Below are 23126 nucleotides of genomic sequence, written 5' to 3' on the forward strand. Positions count from 1 at the left end.
GGGAGGATCATCTCACTAATGTCAGTGTCCTCACAGAGGCCAACATCTTCAGTGTTGAGGCCCTGATTATCCAGCACCAGCTGAGGTGGAATGGGCACTGCCTGCGCATGCCTGATTACGTTTACTACTGCTGTATACCCAATTCACCAAAGGAGAAAGGAAACGGGCAGGCCAAAACAAATGCTTGAAAGACACCGCCAAGATAAACATAAAAAGATGTGGCATCGACACCACACACTGGGAGACAGCAGCCCAGGATAGGCATAACTGACGAAGACTTGTCAGAGAGGGACTATCCACTTTTGAGGAAAATCGCCTTGCCCTGCTCACAGAAAAACACCAGAAAAGAAAGGAAAGACAACTATCAATCAGCAATCGCGGCCCAACCCCATCTTTCCACACCACCTGCAATGTCTGCCAATGAGCCTGTGGCTCAAGGATCGGACTCCTCAGTCACCAAAGGACCCATGAAAAATAAGACTTGTGAAAGAAATCATCCTCGATCTCAAAGGATTGCTGACAACAAATGTAGGAATACAACATTGTCAATGCACCTATTAATTTTGTTTGTGACTGATCCTGTGAGTTGTGTGACACTGTGCAGTAACAGGTAATTTGTTGCTTTCAGAACTGCTGAGCATTTGACAGCATATGTTGTGTACAAATAAAGATGAATTAAGTTCCAAACAAGAGAATTTTATTCTGTAACAAAATGAGTGCAAAAAATGCTATTTTAAAACAAATACATTTAAAACTTAATAAATTTATCGAACAGAACTTAGGAAGGGGAAAGAACATTTATGTCCATTTATCTACAGACACCAACCATAGCTTTTATAGGTATGCAAAGCTGTGATTATCCTTAACGTCCCTGGGTGTGGACTGGTAGGATAGTGCAGTGATCCCTAACACAAGCTGGAATGTTAAGGGGGAGTACAGCAAGGTCCTGATATTGAGTTCTCAATGGGCTGCAGAGGGAGGCAAGCCCAAGATTGTTGAAACTGCAGGGCAACCAGCGTCTGCAGCATCTCTATTTGCTGCTGGAAAAGCCCCATTATGTCCTGGTGCATCTCCCTCTCCTTTTCCTGCTGAGACTCCTGTACCTTTCTCCCCTCCCCTCTTTCCTTCTGAGGCTCTCCACAATGTTCATTCTGCAGGCCTTGTGCTCACAGTCCGATGCAGCATTGGCTTGCAGGATCTCATTGAACGTGTCATCCCAAGTCTTCTTCCTTCTCTGCCTCAAATATTCCCTAGATATGAAGGCAAAGACTTGGATGGCCACAATGGCATCCACTTACCCAATTTGGATGTAGGTGGTTATTTTTTTTGCAACCATAAGGGCTAAAAATTTAGTTTTATTTTAACGAAAACCTAAATTCTATAGAACCTGATAGGACCCTTTATTTATCAGGCCAAGATTTCAACTCATTCTTTGATAGGCAGGCAGGCAGACATTCAGCTGGATAACTAGCAGACAGCACTACTAAGAAGGTGGGGTAGTAAAACTAACTTGTGACTACATTCAGCATGTGAAAGAGGGATTCGGGCCTGGTGTCTCTGACAAGCCGATCACCCCAGCTATTTAAAAGTCCTATGGTGCAAACTACAATATTATACAGACTGATGGGGGACTCATTGGTCTGCACAACATCATACATGCTAACAGAGTTGTATTAACAATAACACAGATAAAAGGGGAAATGTAGTTGTATAGTCATCACCCCTTCCTCTTTACTAATTATTTAATTGGGGACTAGAAAAGTAGTATTCTCCCAATCCCAGAGGTTTAAGGCCAGAAATCAGTCAGTGTTGGCTGTGTATAACTTCATAGTAGGAGCAACTCTCTTCTCTGGTGCTTTGACCAGCAAAGAAATAGAGAGAGTGACCGCTGTCGTTAGGCTTCAGAATTAACACTCAACACAAGGGTCAATATAAGGACACCCTTGTACTAGGAAATGAGGAGATGGTGGGGCCCCAAAACACCTCAGCCAGACAAAGCCAGCAGCGGCTCCGCAGCTGCGCTGAGACAGGCACACACCCGGAGGGGGAGGGATTGGAAAACACCGGTCGGCTCGCCGGCTCTTCAGGCCGCCCGCGCCATTTTGCCCTGGGCTATATTGCGCAACACGGCGCGGCGGTCTGCTGGGTCGCCCTCTGGGCGGAAGGATACGGGGCGGAGCCGCCGGCTCGGTCCGCCGGGGCGCTGAGTCCTGTTGCCGGGTGACGGAGCTGCCGGCCCTCCTCCCTCCCCGTGGTGTTGGGAGCCGCCGCCGGTTTACGTAACGCCTCCCAGGGCAGGTCCCAGCTCCGTCCCGCCCGCCTCACTCGGGGACGGCAGCAGCGGGACGGAGTCCGCCGCCGCCGCCTCCTCCGGCTGCTAGAGGCCCTCGGGCCCCGCTGTGCGCCTCCACCGCCACAGCAGGTAACTAGCCGCCAGCGGGCTCGGGTGGAGGGGCAGTTACAGGGCGGGCCGGGCGAGAAGGGGAACGTAGGGCCCCCCGCTGAGGGCGAGCCTGGCGGGTGCGGTGTCCCGAGATGGCCCGGGTGGACGGCGGGAAAGACCCGGGGCCGACGAGGCCTGAGCCGGCTCGCTGCTCTTGGCGCGCCCTGGGGGGAGCTGCGGGGGGTGCCGGGCAGGTTCATGTCCTTCAGCGGCTCGGGCGGGGATTCCGGCACAGGGCTCCCCTCTCCCGGCTCCACGCTGCCAGGAGCCTGTCTGCAGGAGCGGGACCGGGAGGCCCAGCGCGCAAGGGGAGGGGCGGGAGGGGCCGGCGAGAGGGGCTGGCGAGAAGCCGGTTAGGAGGGAGGGCTCGGGGGCGGGGCTGGGGGCCCGCCCGGGGTTCCCTGGCCCGAGCGCGGACTCTGCCTGGGAGGTGGTTCCTCCCCGGCTCTCGGCCTCTCCGGGGTCACCGTGGCAGGTAAGCGGGGCTGGGCATGGGCTCAGGGGAGGGGAGGACGGCCTGTCCCGGGGTCGGGAGCTTTGTGTAGGGGCCTCAAGCGTTGCCTCCCCCCGCTCTGATTTCCTCGGGCCCAGACACTGGCAGGGGGCAGCGGCCATCCGTGCGCTTCCCTGGCCCGCGGCGCTGTCCCGTTGTCATCTAGGCGCAGCGGGTAGAAACCTGGGATTTTGCCTCGGGAGGATTCAACGCCGCAAGCTTCTGATTAAGATGAGCAGGCCCTGCCCGACTTGTATGTGACGGGGCTGGCTTGGCCCCGGCGGCCACCAGGCCCGGATTGTGAATAGATGGGGTTCACTCCGTGACCTTTTCTCCTGCCAGTTACTGTACAAGACGTAGGCGGCGGCTGGTGCTGCCCTCTCGGGAGAAGCTGTGTGATCGGTCTGAACGCTTGTAATGAGGGCACGATGAAATACTCACTATCTAATATACAACGTGTAAGGCCTGCGCTAAGGGCAGACTTGGTCGGACACTCAAGCGTGTCTGTCTTCCAACAGCATTGTCCTTTAGGGGCCTATTGAAGGAAAAGGCGGATAGAGGAGGTTGGGGCTGGGGGCTGCTGCTGTTTAAAGAGGAGGAGCTACGATGGCGGGAGATTGATGGGGAGTTATGTCCTATGGTAACTGAACTGTCCTCCACCTGGGCGGGCTCTAAAGTGCTGCAGCCTCTCGCAGGCCATGGGCGGAGAGGCAGGGGTACAAGGTTTGGCGAAGGTTACGGCTGAATGCAGAAGTGGCACGAACTGACACTTAATTTCAGGAAAGTCGGCCTCACTTCTGTCTCCTCCCCAGTCTTTACTGTTACAAAATCACGTATTTAATCTGCTTTTACTATCTCGTTTTAGTTAGTTTCAAATGCTCGTTGTCTGTATCTGCACTCATTTGAAGGGGGCTGATTCTGCTCTTTTAATAAGGGCAAGCAAACTATCTTATCCTGTGTTTTAATATTGTATGTTAAAGGATTTGGCCTACAGTTGGCAGAACTAAAGATTAACGGTTACTGTCATGAGTGTGTTTTTTTTCATACTAGAAAAGTGTTGTAGAGGCAACTTTTTCTGCTTTCGGTCTTGCATCATATTCTATACATTACTTTTATAAAGGGGTAGTATTGCTGGTTGGGGACATTGAGATGGACATTTCTAGGTTAAACTTGGCTTCAGATTATAGATATGTCAAAGCTTAACCTAACATGATTCCATGGACAGTTTTGTAAAATACATATTTCACTGCACTGTTCACTGAAGAATAGAAGTTTTGTGCTAATGTAGGAGAATCTGAAAATAGACAATAGACTTAGTTTCTAGTCAAAATTGAGAAAAATTCTTTGTAATAAAATAAGGAAGTCTTTCTTATCTTTTAAAATTACATGTAATGTAATAGCAGCCCTTGAAATTTTAAATGGTACCAATTTATGCACCTGCCACATGTTTGTGCTGTTAATAGAACAGACTGCTAACATAGTGTTGTACAGAAAAGGCTAATAAATAAATAATGTGTAATATATGAAGTGAAAGATCCTTCAGGTAGAATGGAGGTGGTGAACAATTTTAATAAAATAACTGTGGAACACCACCATGCATTTATAGTACACGTCACATTGTCTGAGATCAAACATTAAAGTGAGAATCTGCAGACTTGAATTGCAGGGTAGGATTTCTGACTGCCTGTTGCTCATCAGCAGGTTGATGCCTAGGATCAGTGGAGGAGGAAGGGGTTTTTGGATGATGCAGTAGGAATGTTAAAGAACTATCCCTGCTTTGAGATCTGCTGGCTTGGTAGTCTGATCACCTCAAGAGAAGCAGCAGGAAATACAAATATCCTTTCCCTCTTAATAAGAAGGAAATTCCAAGGATGCATCATGAAGGGCAATGCACACAAGATAATTCTGATTTGGTCAGCATTGTCCTGCAGTGGTTTGCTCTGTAGCTTTAGTGGGAAGTAGGAAAAAGGAAGGAAAATGATGGCACCAAGAGCAGCCAGCCTACCATCTAATGTGCAGATTTGGATCTGTTTGGAATTTCATTGAGTTTTAAGGCGTATACTACAGGAGTCAGCTCTCTTCCCTTTTTTTTTTTTTTTTTTTTTTTTAAGAGCTTTAACTAGGATTTAGGCTTAGTCTACACTGGAAACTGGACAAGACTTTTGTCATTCAGGCGTGTGGACCGCTCCCCCACCCCGAACAACAGAATTTTTCCGACAAAAAGTGAAAGCGCCAGCGTAAACAACGCTTCATCGGTCAGAGCGCTCTCCTGCCAACAAAGCTACTGCTGCTCGTTGGGAGTGGAAGATTTTTGTTGGTGGGAGAGCTCTCTTCTGCCAACAAACAGCAGCTACGCAATGTGCCTTTTAGTGGCACGGCTGTAGCGGCACAGCTGGGTCGCTAAAAGGTGCGTAGTGTAGACAAAGCCTTACTAGTTTTGTCTCCCTTTCATTTAACAAAAGTAAAGGAGAGCATTGGGCTATAGTCCAGAATAGTGGGTGTTAAAAAGGAATTGATGTAGGGGTTGATTAGCAGCTTTTAAAAGTATAAGATCTGGCCGTAAACAAAACTCTTTATTCAAAAATTTCTTAAGTGTTTGAAAGATACTTATTTGTAAAGTAGCTGTTTGCTCAGAACAGGGAGTGAAATTATCCTAGTTTACTTTTACTTAGTACCTGATTTTTTTATTTTTTTATTTTTTTAAATACATGCAAGTTTACAGAAAAGATAAATTTTATAGTGGTCTAACAGAACAATATAATGTCCTTAAAACTGCCTCTGAGGGAAATGGTAACTATACTCATGGATGAATATCACTGTAATATGAATAAATAAATGACAATGCAGAGTAAAGCGAAATGCACATTAAGAGTAAGAATAGGAAATATTCTAGTTATCCATATCACTTATGGAACTCAGAAAGCAAATTGCTTTCAGAAAATGCTTACTATAGTCTCTCTACCATATTTCCTTTTGAACTGTTCAGTGGTGTTTGGAGCCACCATTTAGGTCAATAAAACAGTGTGTCTGGCCTAATAAATCATTTGCAAGTAGAGCTATTATCATAGACAAAAGTTAGACTTCTTGAAATTCCCCAGCAAATCAAGTGGAAAGTAGACTTTACACATAAAATTGTAAAAATTTAAATGGATACTTCAATTTCTGTGTCCAGTTTCTTTTTTTAATGTTAATTTATATTTAAATTGACAAAAATTTGAGGAAAAATCTTATTTTCCTGTATTCATCACATTTAAGTGATGTACAAATTGTTCTTTGGAAGAATTGCTTAGTAACTGTAGGGTGGTTTGGTGAATGCCTCGGCTAGCAAGGTTATTCCTACAGTTACTGACTTGAAAGAGGATTTATGATCAATATTTTATTTTGAAGTTATGTTGCAGGAGATGATTTCACAAAAGTGGATTCAGCATATCAGCACTAGATGTTTAGGGGTCAAACGTGTGGTGTAGTGGTCCATCGTATATGTTGCGGTTTTGTTAAGCTAGCTTAAGTATTTTAGTCAGACAGCTCTTATTTCACGATAGCTAACACTAGAAATATAACTTTTTTTAAAAAGTTGTAGGAGGAGTTACAGTATTTACTATAAATACTCAACTTCAATCTATCAGTTATTTCTTAAATAATTTCAGGCAAAAATATCGGAATTTATGAATTTATAAACTTCTTGAACTGACTTCCAGAATTCTTACATTTTAATCTACAGTTAATATTCCAGCTTCTCTGCCTCCACTCTAGTATCTGCTTTGCTAAAGTCTTTGAAGGAAGAATGGTTTATTTGAAAGTAGGTAATTCACCCCATACACGGCTTAAGTTCTAACAACTATAGTTAAACTATAGCCTGCTAAAGACTTAAATTGGTGCATAGGCCCTGTTCACAACTGCTACAGTGAATTTCAACCTAAATGATATAGCATCATTTGAATTTTTGTGTTTTACATATTGGCCTACAACATTAAGGGAGAAGCAGAATTCTTTCTGAATTGTGTAATGAGTATTTTTTAAATAAATATTTGTTCCAATAATGCCTACAACTTTATAGGCAGTATGCATATACTCAGGAAGACTCAACTCCTGTCCCAAGGAGTTTACTATCTAAGAAAACAAATAACATTGGAACAGAGATAAAATCTAACCATACACTTTTTATATACTTAATTTTTATTATCTCCAATTTATAACATTATACATGAAACAGTGTTGCCTATTAAGTAGAGTACTGGACTGAAACATGGGAGACCTCGGTTCTACTCCCTGCTGTCAATGGTCTGCTGGGTTGCCTTTGGAAAGTGATATCACCTCTGTACTTCCATTTCCCCATCTGTAAAATGGGGATATTGATACTGCCTTACTTTGTAAAGCACTTTGAGATCTACTGATGAAAAGTATTGTATAAGAGTCAGGTATTATATTACATGCCAGTTTCTTGTAGGTTTCATGGAAGAAGTTGCTCTTGTCAAGGGGTTTTGAAGGAGAGGGTAATAGCCTTACATACTGGTTAAGGAAGGTGTTCCATGCGTATAAACAATGGAAGGTGGTGTGAAGATGTGTGAGAGATGGATCAGTGGGTAGCAGGAGACTGGAAAAGAGGAGGCTGTTTATATAATACTTTACAATTTTAATGTCAAAGCACTATAGATATATAATGTGAAGCATACAGGGAACCAGTCAAAACTTATGAGCATACCTCTGCATGTGAATTTTTTTAATATGTTAGCTAATCACTTTAATAGTAAAGTGACTTACCGGTTAAGGTTTTAAGCTATCGTGTGTACTTTTTTTGGTTTAAGAACATCTAAACTACCTTTATTGGTATTTCTACTAGCCTTTTGGCTAGAAATCAGCAAATGGATCAAAAGTAGTTATTGTCACTTAATGAGGAACTAATTCCAGTGATCTCTTGTGACGTTATAAATTGTCATCAGTTGCTTGAAATAGAGAAGTTTGAAATCTATAGGAATGGAGGAGTTAAAATGTATGGTATGTAAATAAGAATTCTAATGCTTTGAAGTGTTATGTGGCTTTATTAGTTTAGTATTTTGGGATGTGTTTAGGATCCAGACCTTGAAGAGAGAATTTATTAACTTCGTACCCGATACAACTGAAGATCACAAAGTAAGCCTGTTGCATTAGAACCACATTGATACCATTAACCTCCTAACTTGTACACTATTTACAGTAGAACAGTATTTTTCAAAGCGTGGGTTGCGACCCAGTACTCGGTTGGGGCATATAAGGCACTGGGTGCTCTGGTCAGTACTGCTGACTGGGATGTTAAAAGTCCCTTTGGTGGTGCTGCCCAGCTAAGGTAGGCTAGTGCCTACTTTTTCTGACACTGTGCTGTGCTGGAAGTGGCCAGCAGTGGGTCCGGCTTCTAGGCGGGGGGCTGCAGGGCTCCACACGCTGCCCCTGCCCCAAGCACCAGCTCCGCACTCCCATTGGCTGATGGGAGGGAGGAGCAGTGCCTGCGGGTGAGAGTCGTGTGAAGCTGCTTGCGTGCCTCCATCTAGGAGCTGGACCTGCTGCTGGCCACTTCCAGGACACAGTGCCAGGACAGGCAGGAAGCCTGCCTCTGCACCCCAGCTGCACTGCTGGCTGGGAACTGTCGGAGGTAAGTCTGTGCCACACCCTTGCCACAGCCCTGAGCCCCCCCAAACCTGGAACCCCTTCCTGCACCCCAAGCCCCTCATCCCCAGCCCCACCCCAGAGCCCTGACCCCCTCCCATACCCCCAGTCCAGAGTCCCCTCCCACACCCTGCACCTCAAACCCCTTATTCCTGGCCCCACCCCAGAGCCTGCACCCCCAGCCCAGAGCACCCTTCCATACCCTGAACCCCTCATTCCTGGCCCCACCCCACAGCCCTCACTCTCAAACCCCTCATCCCCAGCTTGGTTGGGTCGTGGGCATCAACAATTTTCTTCAGCTAGGTCGCCAGAAAAAAAAAGTTTTGGAAATCACTGCACTAGAAGCATCCTACCCAATTATGTACAGCCATAATTGGGTATTAGATCTGAAAGGCTGCATGGTTGGGTAGAAGTATATCGTTATTAGCCCAAATAAATTTGTTTTAGAGTTCTGAAAAAATTGCAGCCAGTTCCCTGTGATTTATATAGTAGTGTAATGTAAAAATCTTTTATTGTAAACTTTTCTAGATGACCTCATGATGCTGCTTGAGGATTTGGAGTTTGTCTCTAATTAGCTGAAAGTTGCTCTTGAATGACTTCCCATTCCCCCTTTTTTTTTTTTCTCCGTCCGGTCTTCTGGAGTAGAGCAAGTTCATTTTGCTCCTTATTTGGATGTAATATTAGACAGTATAAATAAGATTATAAAGTGCTTGATCTTATTGCACTATGTCTAACTGCTTTGCTGAAAATTATACTGAGTTGTGTGGCTAACATGGGCCTGTTGGTCTACACTTTAAAAATTAGATAAACCTAGCTGTGGTGTTCAAGGCTCTGAAAAATTTTGCACCCTGAGCCCTGTAGTTAGGTTGACCTAACTCCCTAGGCAGATGCAGCTATGTGGACAGAATAATTCTTCAGTCAACCTACCTACCACCTCTCAGAGAGGTGGATTAATAACACTGACAGAAAAACCCCTTCCGTAAAAGTAGGAAGCATCTACAACTATGGCACCAGAGTAACACAGCTGAGTGCTATAGCTGTGGTGCTGTAGCATGGCCATACCTATGCTCTACTGCTGGTGAAGTTGCCTAGAGCAGTGGTCTCCAAACTTTTTGGCTCGCACACCCCCAGGGTGAAGACCGGAAGACCAGCCGCAGGTGTGCCGCTGGAGGGGGAACACCAGCTGTGGACATGCAGAGCTGCTGCTGAAGAAACAAAACGGCTGAGTGCCGTCCGGCAGCGCTCCTGTTGCTGTGCACCCCTTGGGATCATCTTGCGCACCCCAGTTTGTAGACCACTGGCCTAGAGTATCCTATGAGTTCAGTTCAATGATCATTTAAAGGGGCAGCATAGTTATTTTAATTCATTGTCACTTGAAAATGTTAATTTCCAGTTCAGTACTTGAGTGGAAGCTCTGCTTTTGTCAATTGTGTATGGCAAGCAGGATAATCTTACTATAAGGTAAGGGGATGTGTGTGGGCAGTGACTGCAACATAAGACCAGAGTTTGAACTCTGGCTCAAGGCTTATATCCCTTTCCATCAACACGCAAAGTGTGCTGACCCAGGACTCCATGGGGGTGGATGGTCCAAGCCAGAGTCGAGATGGAACCCAGGGTTCAAGCCCTCTTGCTTGGAAGTATAGATGCAGTCCCACTGGATTCATGGTCTGGGAGTCTGCCAAAATTATTCCACAATCCCACAGGCTGACTTTCTTTGTCTTCTGGACAGTCTTGTTTTATGGACAGTCAAATTTTCCCATGCTGCGCCTTGAAGAAAGGGCTAGAGCGGCCACATTTTGGGGAGGGCACAGGGAAGTCTGGGTTATGGGTGGTTGGACTCCGGCCTACTTAATGCAGTGTAGATGCTAGAGCCCCAGAGCTGGGACCTGGGGTTACAAATGAGTGTAGACACTTAAGCCCTAGGTTAACAAACCCAGGGTCTGCTAACTTGTGTTATGCTAACCCTGGGTTTTTTTTGCAGTGTAGATATGCCCAGAGAAACTTCAGAGTTCTAATTTTTAGTAACTTGGTTCAGTAGCTGTGATTTGCATACCTTATTTTAAGAACAGAAGTATTTTTCTTGAGGGATGTAGACCGGCCATTTTTGCCACTGTTGTCGTCATTTGATGAAGTGGTATGTAAATGCTCAGCATGTTTAATAAAATGCTAAGAATGCACAGTTAAAATACAATTGGCAATGGGAGAGACAAGGTGGGTGAGGTAATATTTTATTAGAGTTACTTCGGTTGATGGATGAGACAAACTTTTGAGCTTCACAGAGCTCTTCTTCAGCTCTGGAAAAAGTAACCAGTGTTTGTCAGCTAAAAACAAGATGGGTTAGATTAAGGATAAGGGCTTGACAGATGTTACAAGAAACCACTTAAAATGAATTGAGCAATTAATACTTTCATAGTCATAGGACAAAGAACGGTTAGTTGGTCATAAATTGTTGTAATGAGGCATATAACCAGTATCCCGTATTTTTGAGGCCATGATTTTGTCTTTCAGAGTTATGAATTTAAGTTCCTAGGTTTGTCTTCTGAAGGTGGTGTGATGGTTTCCTTTTGAAGAAGAAGAGTGAAAGGTCAGACATGGAGTGGCCACATTGTGAAAAGTGTTTTCCCATAGGTGATAGGATGTTTTTGTCTTTATCTTTTTTTTTTTCTGATGGTTCATTCAAGAGTGTAGTGATTGTCTGATTTCACCCATGTAGTTGTTGGGGCATTTGATGCACTGGATGAGGTACGCCACCTGTTAATAGGAATGTGTAAGACCCATGGATCTTGAAAGGTATGTTGTGGAGGGTGTTGATCATATTACTGGAGATGTCTGCAGGTTTTGCATCTGTTGTTCTGGCAGAATCTGGTGCCTCTTAGAGTTGATGTGTCCTGGTCTGTGGGGAGCTTGCTTCTGAGGATCATCTTGGTGGTGATGGTTTTTTGGGGGGCAAGGATCGGGGAGAGAAGGCTTGGGGGAAAAATGTTCAGAATGTAGTCCCCATCAAATATGAGTTGTAATTGTTTGATCATACCTCATCTGGGTTCCATTGTGGGGTGGTAGATGACAAGGGTGGATGGTCGCTGCGTTGTTTTGTTTTTTTTTTTTTTTTTTTTTTTCTTTTTTTTCTTCCCTGCATTGAAGCATGTTCTCCTGGAGTATATGAGCAGCCCATTCCATGATGCTATCTACTTCTCTGTTGGAGTGTCATTGTTCGATGAAAGCAGTTTTAACTTTCTCCTCAGAGCATATTTTGTGATATCTGAATAGCTGCTTGTAGACAACAGATTTTTTTTTTTTTCATGTCTGGGGTGGTTACTGGAACTGTGAAGGTAAGTGTGGTGGTCCGTGGGTTCCTTGTATATAGTTGTCTGTAGGGTTACATTGCTGAAGCTGATCAGCATCAACTTCCCTGATGCCAGGATGTGGGAGTACTCTAGACAGAGTTTGATGTTGGGCTGGCATTGCTCATATGCTCAGGGTGTAACTGATTGCCATATGTGGGGTCAGGAAGGACTCCCCCCCCCCCCCCCCCCCAGGTCATATTGGCAGTGACATTGGGCAGATTTCACCTTCCTTTGCAACACGGAGTGGGGACACTTACTGGGATTATCTGGATATATCTCACTTAATTCCCTGCCTTTGTGTGGGGGAGAGGAGAGGCTCTGGTGTTTGGTGCATCTCAGTGCCTCCTATTCTGTCCCTGTGGCACATGATAGTTTAGTCTCCCATGGGCTGTAATACTTGGGTCCAACTGTGGTGGTTGAGTTTAGTGTATGGGGGCTGAGTGGTGTTGATGGCTTGTGACATAAGGAGGTCACACTATATGAACTGGTGGTTCCTTCTGGCCTTAACCTCTGACTCTCTTTAGTTAAAAGTTAAGGTACACAGAAAAGTGTAAAGCTCACGTTCGTGCACTGACTACATTGGGTTCTAAAGAGTGTGTGAACAGTCTAAATACTCTTCCAGTGTAACATTCTTTCAGATGTGGCTGTTGGAAACTGTGTTGCTTTGTGTACACAGGGCATCTAAATTATGTTGAGATGGAACAGTGCTTAAGCAGAGGTCAAACGTGACAGGGCCTTTCAGTGACATAATATAAACCAGAAAAGCGTACTCTTCTGGAATAAGTGTGTCTGCAGTGGAAGTTATATCTGTGTAACACTAAGTAGTATAACTTAGGCCTTCTCTACACTGCCACGTTACAGCACTGCAACTTTCTCGGTCAGGGGTGTGAAAAAACATCCCCCTGAGCACTGCAAATTTCAGCATTGTAAAGTGACAGTGTAGACGGTGCACCAGTGCTGAGAGCTACTACCCTTGTGAGGGTGGGCTTTTTTAATTTTTATTTTTTTTATTTTTTACAGTGCTGTTGCCACGACTACACAGGCAGCACTTTAACATTGTTGGTGAAGACATACCCTTGTACTGGCATAGTTCTGCTGCTAATTTCCCTGTGTAGGGAAGCCCTGTGATTCCTCTTAAATAAGGAATGAAATAATATAAATGTCAACATTGTTATCTATCATCACTGGTCATCTGAGTTAACACTTAAGTGATCTAACTAGGATGAATCAGGCAGTTTCCACCTTTCACAGCTGATCTCCAGACGCTCAGGGCATGGCTACACTCAACTTCAAAGCGCTGCCGCGAGAGCACTCCCGCGGCAGTGCTTTGAAGTGCGAGTGTGGTCGTGCGCCAGTGCTGGAAGAGAGCTCTCCTAGTGCTCCTGGTACTCCACCTCCACAAGAGGATTAGCTTAGAACTCTGGGAGCGCGGCTCCCAGCGCTGAGGCACTGTTTACACTGGCGTTTTACAGCGCTATAACTTGCTGTGCTCAAGGGGTGTGTTTTTTCACACCCCTGAGCGAGAAAGTTGCAGTGCCGTAAAGTGCCAGTGTAGCCATAGCTACGTATCTATTCAGGGGACACCGTGCAGTTCTGGTCTCCCATGTTTAAAAAGGATGAATTGGAACTGGAGCAGGTACAGAGAAGGGCTACTAGGATGATCCGAGGAATGGAAAACTTGTCTTATGAAAGGAGACTTAAGGAGCTTGGCTTGTTTAGCCTAACTAAAAGAAGGTTGAGGGGAGATATGATTGCTCTCTATAAATATATCGGAGGGATAAATACCTGAGAGGGAGAGGAATTATTTCAGCTCAGCACCAATGTGGACACAAGAACAAATGGATATAAACTGGCCACCAGGAAGTTTAGACTTGAAATTAGACGAAGGTTTCTAACCCTCAGAGGAGTGAAGTTTTGGAATAGACTTCCGAGGGAAGCAATGGGGGCAAAAGATCTATCTGGCTTTAAGATTCTACTCGATAAGTTTATGGAGGAGATGGTATGATGGGATAATGTGATTTTTTGTAATTAATTGATCTTCAAATATTCAGGGTAAATAGGCCTAATCCCCTGAGATTGGATATTAGAAGGATGGGATCTGAGTTACCTGGGAAAGAACTTCCTGTAGTATCTGGCTGGAGAATCTTGCCCATATGCTCAGGGTTTAGCTGATTGCCATATTTGGGGTCGGGAAGGAATTTTCCTCCAGGGCAGATTGGAGAGGCCCTGGAGGTTTTTCGCCTTGCTCTGTAGCATGGGGCACGGGTCACTTGAGGGAGGATTCTCTGCTCCTTGAAGTCTTTAAATCACGATTTGAGGACTTCAATAGCTCAGACATAGATGAGGTTTTTTGTAGGAGTGGGTGGGTGAGATTCTGTGGCTTGCGCTGTGCAGGAGGTCGGGCTAGATGATCAGAATGGTCCCTTCTGACCTTAGTATCTATGAATCTATTCAGGGGACACCATTATAGGGCCTAATCACGTCAGCCACGCTATCAGAGGCTTGTTTACCTGCACATCTACCAATGTGATATGTCATAATGTGCCAGCAATGCCCCTCTGCCATGTACATTGGCCAAACTGGACAGTCTCTACATAAAAGAATAAATGGACACAAATCAGACGTCAAGAATTATAATCAAAAACCAGTCGGAGAACACTTCAGTCTCTATGGTCACTCGATTACAGACCTAAAAGTGGCAATTCTTCAACAAAAACACTTCAAAAACAGACTGCTGAATTGGAATTAATTTGCAAACTGGACTCCATTAACTTAGGCTTGAATAAAGACTGGGAGTGGATGGGTCATTACACAAAATAAAACGATTTCCCCGTGTTTATTCCCCCCCCCCCCCACTGTTCCTCAAACGTTCTTGTCAACTGCTGGAAATGGCCCACCTTGATTATAACTACAAAAGATTTTCTCTCTTTCCCCCCCCCCCCGCCCCCACTCTCCTGCTAGTAATAGCTCACTTTACCTGATCACTCTTGTTACAGTGTGTATGGTAACACCCATTGTTTCATGTTCTCTGTGTATAAAAATCTCCCCACTGTATTTTCCACTGAATGCATCCGATGAAGTGAGCTGTAGCTCGCGAAAGCTTATGCTCAAATTTGTTAGTCTCTAAGGTGCCACAAGTAGTCCGTTTCTTTTTGCAGATACAAACTAACACGGCTGCTACTCTGAAGCCTGCCATAGCCTCAGACTCGCATAAAAAGATGTCAGTTACAGGTGGTTGACACTTGGGGCTAGTTGACACTGGCAACGCTAAAGCGCTGCCGTGGCAGTGCTTTAACGTGGCTTGTGTGGTCACGGCAGAGCGCTGAGAGAGAGTTCTCCCAGTGCTCTAAAAAACCACCACCACAAAGGGCGTAGCTACCAGTGCTGGTGGACTATCTACAGTGGCGCTTTTCAGCGCTGAAACTTGCGCTCAGGGGCATGTTTTTTTTCACATTCCTGAGCGAGAAAGTTGTGGCGCTGTAAATTGCCAGGGTAGACAGGTCCTTAAATTCCACCTCTCTTCCTCCCATCCCCACCAATTGTAACAACTAGAGCTTTTTTTTTTTTTTTGTTAAACTGAGATTCTGGAAAACAAGTTAGCAGCAGTTTGAGAGAGATGGCAGTATGTTGTAACAGTCAGGGATTTGGAGCAATCAAATTTTTGAATTGCTCCGCTCCAGCTCCACTCTGACTCCATGCTCCGACTCAAATTAATTTTTAACTAAATAAAAAAGTGCATACTGTAATTTTGAAAAAAAACATGATTTTTATTCAGACTTTTAAAACAATTTAAATGTCATCAACAATGATACAAACTAGAGTCATTCATAATTCATTCTGTAAAAAATTATTGCAGCAATCAAGTCGTCTTTCATAGCCTGCCGCAAATCATTTAAAATTAACTTTAAAGCCAAAAAAAGTCGCTCTACACTAGCTTGAGTTGTTGGCATGCTCGAAGCAATTCTACAGGCAGCCTGAATGTGGTGTGGGTAGCTGTGAATGGCCTCAAAAACAGACTTAACTTTTAGCCTACCAATAGACTCCATCGCCTCACAGTCTTCCCAAAAGTTTCTCTCAAATTAATGCTTCGTTACAATTACAAATCGCAGAAGTTCGCCGGCGTCTTTCTTGTTCATCCAATTCCTTTTCAAGGAATCTTCTGAAGAATTGGTGCTTGAATTACCTCCATTTCTCTTTGATGGTTGAAGACGTCTCAGGGATGAACGCTCGAACAAGTTCAGAGTGGAGACGGAAGTTTGAGAACAGCCTGCTATTTCTGAAGGATGTGAACTTTCAGAAACCTCAAATTCGATTGTTGATTCCTTTTTTTGTTTTATTTTCTTCAATCTCTTTCGCCAAGTTAAAATGTAGCAACAGATTTTGTTTTTCGCGTTGTTGAGCAATATCAAGGAGCTCTTCCTTTGCCTTTGGTATTTCCCTTGAGGTAAGAAGAATCCAATACTGTGGATCAACATAAACACCAGCAAGGAAATTAATATTGTCAAAAAGCTTCTCTTTGCGTTCCTGCATGGAGGATAGAATTCCTTCTGCAATTTGTCCACCATTTTCTTGCAAGAATTTTGACAGTTTTCGCCATTCCTTCATTAAAACTCCTGGGGCTACATCTACAGCTTGAAGATTCACGGTTGTTTGGTTTGGCTTTGCCAAGAAGTCTTGCAGGTTCTTCACTTTGTTTCACTTCACTTTCATTCAGCTTTTGTTAACTTGAGTTCTCTTGTTCCAGCAGCAGCCACTTGTTCACAGTAAGATTGAAAAATGAGAAGCCAATCAATCATCGCAAATATTGAACCCCAGCGAGTCACAGTATCCAGTGACTGAGTTACCCCATGTAGATCAAGCAGAACACTTCGAATGCTTGGGGTTCAATGACTTGTCGAATTTTTGCCAGAAATTTCTTTGTATGTTCTTTGTTCAGTCCATCGCAAATTGCCAGCTGAAGAGTGTGAATACCACACCTGCTCAGTTGGACTTTTGAGTTGTCATGAAGCCATGTTGGCACTATTGGGTCATTGACCTGTTGCACAGCAGCATCCATGTTGAGTTCAAATTCATCCATTCCTTTAGTTCCTTCATCAGGCAAAATAGCTTCAGTTCTGTCCACATCCCTGTTCTTAGAGGTAGAAATAGTTTCATTGTCCTTGTTGAAATTTTTGACGGCACATGTCATGTTTGCTGCATTGTCAACACAGATGCTCAGCACTTGCGTTTCACTGATCCCAAATTTTTCTAAAATAGCTTTTACTTGACTTTTCACGTACAAAGAATTGTGACGCCCTTCAGTGTTTTTATGTCCAAGATTTTACCACAGCTTTATTTTTTCCTTCTTCGTAGTACTAGTTTCAGAGTAGCAGCCGTGTTAGTCTGTATTCGCAAAAAGAAAAGGAGTACTTGTGGCACCTTAGAGACTAACAAATTTATTTCAGCATAAGCTTTCGTGAGCTACAGCTCACTTCATGGGATGCATTTGGTGGAAAAAACAGAGGAGAGATTTATATACACACACAGAGAGAACATGAAGCAATGGGTTTATCATACACACTGTAAGGAGAGTGATCACTTAAGATAAGCCATCACCAACAGCAGGGGGGGGAAAGGAGGAAAACCTTCCATGGTGACAAGCAGGTAGGCTAATTCCAGCAGTTAACAAGAATATCAGAGGAACAGTGGGGGGTGGGGTGGGGGGGGAGAAATACCATGGGGAAATAGTTTTACTTTGTGTAATGACTCATCCATTCCCAGTCTCTATTCAAGCCTAAGTTAATTGTATCCAGTTTGCAAATTAATTCCAATTCAGCAGTCTCTCGTTGGAGTCTGTTTTTGAAGCTTTTTTGTTGAAGGATAGCCACTCTTAGGTCTGTGATCGAGTGACCAGAGAGATTGAAGTGTTCTCCAACTGGTTTTTGAATGTTATAATTCTTGACGTCTGATTTGTGTCCATTCATTCTTTTACGTAGAGACTGTCCAGTTTGGCCAATGTACATGGCAGAGGGGCATTGCTGGCACATGATGGCATATATCACATTGGTAGATGCGCAGGTGAAGGAGCCTCTGATAGTGTGGCTGATGTGATTAGGCCCTATGATGGTATCCCCTGAATAGATATGTGGACAGAGTTGGCAACGGGCTTTGTTGCAAGGATAGGTTCCTGGGTTAGTGGTTCTGTTGTGTGGTGTGTGGTTGCTGGTGAGTATTTGCTTCAGATTGGGGGGCTGTCTGTAAGCAAGGACTGGCCTGTCTCCCAAGATCTGTGAGAGTGATGGGTCGTCCTTCAGGATAGGTTGTAGATCCTTGATGATGCGTTGGAGAGGTTTTAGTTGGGGGCTGAAGGTGATGGCTAGTGGCGTTCTGTTGTTTTCTTTGTTGGGCCTGTCCTGTAGTAGGTGACTTCTGGGTACTCTTCTGGCTCTGTCAATCTGTTTCTTCACTTCAGCAGGTGGGTATTGTAGTTGTAGGAATGCATGATAGAGATCTTGTAGGTGTTTGCCTCTGTCTGAGGGGTTGGAGCAAATGCGGTTATATCGTAGCGCTTGGATAGACCAGTCCTTGCTTACAGACGGCCCCCCAATCTGAAGCAAATACTCACCAGCAACCACACACCACACAACAGAACCACTAACCCAGGAACCTATCCTTGCAACAAAGCCCGTTGCCAACTCTGTCCACATATCTATTCAGGGGATACCATCATAGGGCCTAATCACATCAGCCACACTATCAGAGGCTCGTTCACCTGCGCATCTACCAATGTGATATATGCCATCATGTGCCAGCAATGCCCCTCTGCCATGTACATTGGCCAAACTGGACAGTCTCTACGTAAAAGAATGAATGGACAGAAATCAGACGTCAAGAATTATAACATTCAAAAACCAGTTGGAGAACACTTCAATCTCTCTGGTCACTCGATCACAGACCTAAGAGTGGCTATCCTTCAACAAAAAAGCTTCAAAAACAGACTCCAACGAGAGACTGCTGAATTGGAATTAATTTGCAAACTGGATACAATTAACTTAGGCTTGAATAGAGACTGGGAATGGATGAGTCATTACACAAAGTAAAACTATTTCCCCATGGTATTTCTCCCCCCCCCCCCCACCCCCCACTGTTCCTCTGATATTCTTGTTAACTGCTGGAATTAGCCTACCTGCTTGTCACCATGGAAGGTTTTCCTCCTTTCCCCCCCCGCTGTTGGTGATGGCTTATCTTAAGTGATCACTCTCCTTACAGTGTGTATGATAAACCCATTGCTTCATGTTCTCTCTGTGTGTGTATATAAATCTCTCCTCTGTTTTTTCCACCAAATGCATCCGATGAAGTGAGCTGTAGCTCACGAAAGCTTATGCTCTAATAAATTTGTTAGTCTCTAAGGTGCCACAAGTACTCCTTTTCTTTTTTTGTAGTACTAAGCATTGATTGCAAGGAAATTTCTGTTTCCGCAGGTTGCCACATCCATTTTCAGGTAGCACAATTTTTGCTCAAAAGCTTTCTTGAGCTCTTCGCGACCAGACTCAGCTGTGCTGTATCTAAATGATGAACTGCATCATGCCCTGTCGAAACGCCAAGCTTCCGACCCATTTCACCTACAGTTTTTTAGAATCCTTTGTTCTTTAGCCTGAAGGTAGTGAATGGTGTTGAAGTCAAGCAAACCATTTCCATCAGCCCTTCACAGAAGGTATTGGCATCCATGGGGACTGTAATCTTTGAGGACTTCAAATATGAGTCAAGTTTTGTTTGCTCAATTTTGGGTTTTCATTTTCAGATCAAGCTCCGCAAAAAAATCTTTTCTCCAGGAGTTTTCAAAGAGCCAGATGAATGTTGTTTAGCCGCGTCAGGTTTCTTCTTTTGCCTTATCTTCCTGGTCCTTTTTTTGTAACCAGAGTTGCATAGTTTTCAGGATGGTTACGTTTTTACATGCTGCCAGAGTTTGAAACTTTTCATGGCACTTGCTTCACTTGTCTTGAAGCTATATCGTTTGAGCTTGCCATTCGCTTCCTTTTCCACCTTGCACATTGCCGATTTCTTCTTTGCTTTTCCCAAAAGCCCAAATTTGGGCTTTTCAAATTCAAAAGTAAAGACGTCATTGAGATCCTTTTCCGTAAATCGTTTATCAATCATGGGGGGGGATTTGATTTTTTGTTCTTGTTGTTGAAGCCATGGCCAAATCTTCTTGTGCTGCTGCCGCATCCAAATGTTTCTTGTTATGATCTTCGAAAAGCAATGAACAAAAGTATTTCATTAAATAAATAAATGTACCTGCTTGTGATTTCTTAACCACTTAAGGTACTTCTAATTTATTTTGGATTTTCTGGACAAAAATGGTCGCATTTTTTTACGTAAAATTATTATTGAAGTATATTTAATATGTTTCTTGCAGTTTTAATGAAGTAAGGATTTTTAATATACATAAGAATTTTTATTTATAGATTGCAAGTTAGTTTTTCTTATGAAATTTTGCCGTAAAAATATTTGAAATATTTTCAAAGTTAATATCTCAAAAATGCTTTAATATAGATATCAATGAAATTTGGTATGTACCATAGCGTTAGTAATGTAATATGGTAGCACGTACTAACGCTAAGACACAGACATAATTTCATTACTTTATATTAAAGCGTTTGAGATATTAATCAGAAATTAACTTAGGAAGAATTTTAGGACGTGTTCTCAGAAACTTGTTTTCTTAAAATGACCTAACTATTCACCCCCAAAGTTGTGTTGGACATTTTCTAGTCATTCTGGATATATCACAAAAATCACTTCTAATTTATGCAAAAATGTTTACTGTGTATTTATATGCTTGCTGCACTTCACTTTTCGGTAAATTTAAAATTATAAACAACGCTACCAAAAGACTGTTGAACAGATGACATATAGAATAAATCCGCCAGAGTGATACGGAAGCATGTACAAATGAACAAATGCACTGGTAACGGGAGCCTATGTGAGAAATGAGCTTAAGTTGTTAATATCTCTTGCGATATCTTAATATATCAAACCATTTTTTTTTTTTTGCAATATATACCTGTTTGTGATATCTTAAATGTTGCGTCTTGCGTCACACTTTTCCATAATTGCAGCACTCAGCACGTCTTATTGATCAACCCTTACAAAAGAAGTATCAACACGTACTTATCTAACTAATCTACGCAAGTACGTACTCGTCTAACCTTGGCACAAGGGTGGGAGCAGTCTGCAGTGTTGCCGGATGTCTGATGATTATCTGATTCTTTAATAAAACATATCTCCAAAACACTTTGTAATTTTGTATCTGTACATTAAATCTTGATTTTGGCCAAAGTGAGAATAACTGTGACATATTACGTAAAGTAGATGTTGATGTCAGTTGTTATACAATCAAACTTTTTGGCACCCGTAGGACTTTCTTGCTAAATATCATTCATTTTGGATTGAAAATGGGGGGGGGGGGGAGAACTAGAGCAGTGGAGCAATCAAGATTTTCTGTGCTCCAGCTCCGGGCAAAAACCTCCAGCTCTGGGCTCCACTCCAAAGCCCTGGTAACAGTGTACCAATTCAATCCAAGCTTTTCCATGAAGAACTGTCTGAGCTTACTCTTTACTCAAATATTTCTTTATCTGAAGTCCTGAAAACTAATTGCCAGACATCTGGTCGAGTTCAGGATCCTGACAAAAGAAGAAAGGAGAGCAGTAGAATATGTATCCTGTACTTCAGAAAAGCAGACTGACTCCCTCAGGGAAATGACGGGCAGAATCTGCTGGGTTAATATGAAGGGGAAAGGAGTCCAGGAGAGCTGGCTGTATTTTAAAGGAGTCTTATTGGGGGCTCAGGAACAAACCATCCCGATGTGCAGAAAGAATAGCAAATATGGCAGGCGACCAGCTTGGCTTAACAGAGAAATCTTCAGTGAGCTTAAACACAAAAAGGAAGCTTACAAGAAGTGGAAACTTGACACATGACTAGGGAGGAATGTAATAACTTTGCTCGAGCACGCAGCGGTGTAATCAGGAAGGCCAAAGCGCAGTTGGAGTTGCAGCTTGCAAGGGATGTGAAGGGTAACAAAGGTTTCTAAAGGAATGTTAGCAGCAAGAAGGTGGCCAGGGAAAGTGTGGGAGGCACACAACCTTACTGAATGGGGGAGGCAAACTAGTGACAGATCTTGAAAAAAAGCTGAAGTACTTTGCTTTTTTCCCTTTGTCTTCACAGACAAAGTCAGTTCCCAGACTGCTGCACTGGGCAGCACAATATAGGGAGGAGGTGAGCAGCCCTCAGTGGTGAAAGAACAGGTTAAGGACTATTTAGAAAAGCAGGACATGCACAAGTCAATGGGTCCAGGTGCAATGCATCCAAGGGCGCTGAGGGAGTTGGCTGATATGATTGGAGAACTGTTCGCCATTATCTTTGAAAACTCATGGTGATTGAAAGAGGTCCCGGACAATTGGAAAAAGGCAAATATAGTGCCCATCTTCAAAAAAGGGAAGAAGGAGAATCCAGGGAACTACAGACTGGTCAGCTTCACCTCAGTCTCCAAAAAAATCATGGAGCGGGTCCTCAGGAATCCATTTTGAAGCACTTGGGGAAGAGGAAGGTGATCAGGAACAGTCAAAATGGATTTACCAAGGGCAAGTCATGCCTGACCAACCTGATTGCTTTCTGTGATGTGATAACTGGATCTGTGGATATGGGGAAAGCAGTGGAGATGATATACTTTAACTTTAGCAAAGCTTTTGATACAGTCTTCGACAGTATTCTTGGCAGCAAGTTAAAGACATGTGGATTAGATGAATGGATTATAAAGTGGATAGAAAGCTGGCAAGATAGTCTGGCTCAACGGGTAGTGACCAACGGCTCAATGTCTAGATGGCAGCCAGTATCAAGTGGAGTCGAATTTTTGTTCAACATCTTCATTAATGATCTGGATGATGGGGTGGATTGCACCCTCAGCAAGTTTACAGTTAACACTAAAATGGGGAGAGAGGTAGATATGCTGGATCCAGAATGACTAGACAAATTGGAGGATTGGGCCGAAAGAAATCTGATGAGCTTCAACAAGGACAAGTACAGAGTCCTGCACTTCGGATGGAAGAATTCCATGCACTGCTACAGGCTGGGAACTGACTGGCTAACCAACAGCCCTATAGAAAAGGACAAGGGGATTACAGATGACAGAACAAGAAGCAATGGTCTCAAGTTGCAGTGGGAGAGGTCT

General features: G+C 43.7%; 1 protein-coding gene across 3 annotated transcripts in view; it reads left to right on the forward strand.

Annotated features, from left to right (window-relative positions):
• Positions 1 to 2039: 2039 nt before the first annotated feature.
• Positions 2040 to 23126, forward strand: part of KIAA0232 (KIAA0232 ortholog) — a 112457-nt gene continuing 91370 nt past the window's right edge. Inside the window, exon 1 of one of the 3 annotated variants that reach the window (XM_038399120.2) lies at positions 2040 to 2422. The gene's annotated coding sequence lies outside the window, so the exon portion shown is untranslated. Of the gene's footprint in view, positions 2423 to 2812; positions 2919 to 23126 lie in introns of those variants that run through there. The other 2 variants (XM_038399122.2, XM_038399121.2) reach the window with 2 other exon arrangements.

This window comes from Dermochelys coriacea, chromosome 4 (genome assembly GCF_009764565.3).
Source record: "Dermochelys coriacea isolate rDerCor1 chromosome 4, rDerCor1.pri.v4, whole genome shotgun sequence".
Classification (NCBI taxonomy): domain Eukaryota; kingdom Metazoa; phylum Chordata; order Testudines; family Dermochelyidae; genus Dermochelys; species Dermochelys coriacea.